Source organism: Mus pahari, chromosome 3, assembly GCF_900095145.1.
Source record: "Mus pahari chromosome 3, PAHARI_EIJ_v1.1, whole genome shotgun sequence".
NCBI lineage: Eukaryota > Metazoa > Chordata > Mammalia > Rodentia > Muridae > Mus > Mus pahari.
In genome coordinates, this window is record NC_034592.1 from 55,253,387 (window position 1) to 55,258,143 (window position 4,757).

At 44.7% G+C, this 4,757-nt stretch overlaps 1 protein-coding gene across 1 annotated transcript in view; it reads left to right on the top strand.

Annotated features, from left to right (window-relative positions):
• The window catches only part of G6pc2 (glucose-6-phosphatase catalytic subunit 2), a 16,164-nt gene that overhangs the window by 658 nt on the left and 10,749 nt on the right, over window positions 1–4,757 (top strand). The window lies entirely within an intron of this gene.

Below are 4,757 nucleotides of genomic sequence, written 5' to 3' on the forward strand. Positions count from 1 at the left end.
TAAAAAACAAAAACAAAAAAACAAAAGAATTTTCCCATACAAAAGAAACATTGAAAGTTATAAAAAATAATAGTCACTTCAGGACACTGGAAATTGAATGAAATGCTCACAGCAAACTTTATTCTTGTGGGGGTAGGGAGACTTCCTAAAAAACAATACATTGCATGAAGTAAGTTAGATGCAAAGGAACATATATTACTTGACTGTGTAGTGTCAGGGAAATGTTAGTGATTCCCCCCAAAAGCAGACAGGAGCCGATCTGATGTAACTCACAGCAGGGTCTTTATTCTATTAGAGCTAGCTTGCCTCCCCCACAATGCACTGCCATCATGTTTTTGGTGGTGGTGGGAGTCCTGAATGTCTTTTGGGGGCAAGACTTTATAGTAAGCAGCAAGTTGGCGGTAAGTGTGCAAGCATCTAATTGGAAAGGTACTGTGGTCTTAGCTACCATGGCCTTTAACATAATTGGCTGGTGATTGGAGTCATATCATAAACTTAATTTCTGCTCTCCTCTGCATTGGTTGTTGTTAGGCAGGGGGTGGGTCTGTAACCTGGGAAGTGCGGGTTTGTTGGGGGAATAAACTGGAGAAGCTGGTCTTGTTGAGGGTGTAACCTGGAGATGCTGGTCTTGTTGGGAATTAGCCTAGAGACTGGAGCTAGACTTGGGTTTTGTTGGGGGGGGTGGGGAGGGTAACTTGGAAACTAATGTTAGGTACCAGCGTACCAGCCTGTTAGTTTACCTGAGTTCAAACTTAGGTCAGGTTCTCTAGAATGGAGCCTGAACTTGAAAGAGTTGACCTCTCAGTTGTACTTATAGGGCATTATCAGAAAATGAAGATCCACACAGAAGACAGTTGGGTAGTTGTGAGGGACTGTGAACAGCACCTCCTGACTCTCAAAGGACACATAGGAGCCTGCTAGGTGACAGATACGCTGTAAATCTAGGTTATGTGATTGGTTACAACTCTATAAGTTTACTAAAAGCCATTGAATTGTGTATTAAAAACAATTACACTCGTAAATTACTCAATAAAGTTGTAAAACATAAAAAAGAAATTAAAAAAAAAAAGATGAACATTATCAGAGCAGCAAAGGGAGGAAAGACAGAACCTTTCTTAATACTCGGAAAAATGTTCAGTGTCCAAAGAAAAGCATTCAGATTTTGGACATTGTCGTAAACCATGTATAACGTACTATTTATGACCTTAATTTCCTTTAAGCATAGTAGCATTGACACCATATTAACTATTGTGCCACCACTGCTGTTATTTATACCTTACGACGATTTTCACCTGCAAAACTCAAAACTCCCCGTCACTGCACACCAAATCCCTCTCTCCCTCCCTGGGCACTGGCAGCCACTCTTCTGCTTTCCCTCTGAGAAGCTGATTGATAGTCAGGCATGGTGGGCTGCAGGATTACTGTGAGTTTGATGCTACAATGCCATCCTGTGTCCAGGAAGAGGAGGAAGAGAGGGGTTACCTTAACTCAGAGAGGAATTCCGAGGTAGAGTGTGTGAGGTCGCCAGTACAACCGCGACGAAACTGATCGTTCTGAGTGAAAAGTGTTTCATTGTCTCATCAATGTAAATCAAATGGCCATTTGAAGCCAAGGGGTGTGGGGGTGGGGAGTGGGCGCGGGGGGGGGGGCGACGAGGGTCGCTCTTGGCTTTAACTGCAGTATTCAGGAAGCCAAGGAAGAAGGAGCATCCTGAGGTTGAGGCTGGCATGGGCTCTAGTGAGCTCAAGACAAATTCTAGTTATAATGCAAGATTGGGTCTCAATGAAGGAAAGGAGGAAAGGGAAAAGGAGAAACCAGGCGGTTTATTTGTACAGCTTTTAAACGCAGTGCACTAATTACTTCATGCAAATATGTTAGCACAACAGCAGTATCTCCACCGTAGTTTGAAATGCCTTTGCCCTGTCCATGCTGCCTTTGCATTTATTATTATTTACATATGGAAGCCCAGTCACAGCGCTGTCTCTTCCACGAAACTTCCTAAGCTTCATGTCACAGACTGAAAGTTATTATCCACCCTTGTTCGGTTCCAGCTCCTCTGTTCAAGCCTAAGGGCACAGCACTATTATTTATGCAAATAACCTCACATCCTCTAGGAGACTGAGACTCTTATTGTATGATCTACTTCTGTCCTACCCAGGACAAGGAAAAATCAAAACCTTCTATCAGTGCTTCCCAAGACTAAGGCCAACAAAACCATCATTGTCTTGTGTGGGGTTAATGGTCTGAAGTCTGTTCTGCCACAGGGCTCGGCTGCTCAGGGAGGCAGGACATGGGAGTTTTGACTGTGCTTACCCTCGCTTATCCTCGCAGCAGCCGTGGGCGGTGTTGGGCTATGGAGAACCCCAGGACACCATTCCAGGGGTGGGGGAGAGCAGTCTGAGGCCCGGGACAGCTGGAGTTCACTCCAGGATCCCCCGGTGTGTAAGGAGGCCAGGACCGTCTGGTTCTCAGGTTCTTAGACACCCAGGAAGTGCTGAATGTCACGGAAGAGAATGGAGTAGGGACCCTTGGGCTGGATCTAGCCTGGGGCCAAGGTGGAAAATGAGAGTTTGGGCTGGTCCTGCTGGGAGAGTCCTTGGCTTCTGGGTGGCTGGGAGAGCAGAGACAGGTGATCAGATGGTGGCCGCTCTTAAGGTGAAAGCCTTCTCCATTGCTCCCTATGGTGGATCAGGATGAAAAGAGGCAGTCAATGGTTTTAAGACATTTATTGTCATGGTGGAAAGTGGATGAGTAAAACCGTACCCCCCACCCCCACGCCCACCCCCACTTCTCAGGGCAGGCCTGAGGTTAAATACCTTTTGCAGGGAGGAGTGTCTGGGAAGGAGAGTTTATTGGCTAAGTCTCCAGCCCTTTAGGTACCTCATTAACATGGAGATCTGTCCTGAGGCTACATGACCACAGGTCACGTCCTGTACCTGTGGAGGGACTTGGGGCACTGCCCTTACGTGAATGATGGCCACAGATCTATGGAGGGCTGTGGCCTCATGCCAGGAGCCTGGTGTCCAGGAGAATGGCGAAATGCCTTCTGTCCCTTTAGGGTCACCGGGGTTTCTAGCCTTCGCTCAACCAGCAACCAGGCTGCCTTTCATGTCCATACAGTCTGGGAGTTCTGTAGACCTGTAAACTTGAAGTCCCTGCTAGATTCCAACTAAATCTAAGACTCTGGAAACAAGTTCCTGGGATCTTCATTTCAGCATGGCCTCTAGGTGGACAGAATGCAAACTAAACTTGGAGACTACTGTGTTACACAGAGCAAGTGCTCCCTCGGCCATCTGTAACATGAATTCAGCGACATAACACCCTAGCTCCACCAAGAAAAAAATGACTAGCACAAGTCCATGGGCAACTCTCCTAGTGAGAAACCTGTGATCCAAGCACCAGCTTATGGATGTGTAGGTCATGATCACTTCTAGGGACGAGTTCATAATGAGACTAATGGAAGGGGTCCCTGAAAGCCATAGCAAGTTAATTTATAATAGTGTCATTACAGAATGCCAGTATTCCTGGGATGCGAGCCAGAATGGCAGTAAAGTAATTATTTTCTAAAACTCACTAAAGCTTAAACCCTAGAGTCTGAAATAAATCCACTTATACTGCAAGGTGACACCAGAGAGTTCTCAAATATGATTTATTTTAGAAAAGGCAAATAAGTTTGTTAGAAGGATAACAGCCACGAAAACATTAAAGTTCTATTTTTGTTTCCTGCCGAGGTATGAGCAGCACTAGCCAAAGCTAAACATGTCTAAATGGTCTTGAACTGTAGCAGGCACTATAGTTCAGAAACAAACAGTTCATTTTATAATAAGACTATACCTTGTGGTTTTTAAATATTAGCTGTGGCAAAACATAATGAAGAATTCTGCCCAATGGCTTCCATGTTGCATTCTAAAACAAGTAGGATTTACTTAAAACCCAGGGAAACTTTAAATAAACCAGAATGAGAACATTCTGGAGAGAATGAAAAGTAATCAATCACTAGAACTAACATCTAAACAGGACAACAATACAGGGTTTTGAGACTGGCTACATTAGTGAAGAAAATGCACCCACACAGTCTTTAACAGTTAAGGAGATCATTACCACCAGCCAGTCATGCTGGGAGAACAGAGTACTGAAGCGTCTCCAAGGAAACTGGGAGTGTAGGGATCCTGGGGATAGCACATGGACAGTCCAGGGGATTCCCGTGAACTTCGTGTTGTACTTATTTTGCTTGGATCAGAGGTTCCATTGATAATCTTCGAAAGCTGTGACTTTCAAATAGATGTGCATAGGGACAAACATTTTGCATGTGATTTGGGGAAGTTCAGTGACCTCTAAATAAATTGCAGATGAAGGGTTGCCTAGTGACTGAAAAGATTTGGCCAAGATTGGACCCAAACCACATACTAAGAAAGATTTTTCCCCACACATAAAAATGCTTTTCTAGCATCGCTGAACTCTAGTGGCTAGAAGCTTAGAGAAGTCAAACAGAGATGCATCCTACAGCAAGAAGAGAATGGACTGATGCTCAAGGGTCTGTGGCTGTGGACTTTTGCATACTCTTTGCTTTAAGTGGGAGAGTTTTGCATTTGTATGTATGTATGCAGGTCTCAGTGAGAGGAGTGACGCCTCCCCTTTTGCCACGTGGGTTCCTGAGCTTGAATTCAGGTGACCAGGCCTAGCAGCTAGTATTCACAGCTGTTGAGCTATCTCATAGGCCTTAGCTTGATTTCTTTTTTTCTTTTTTTTTTCTTTTT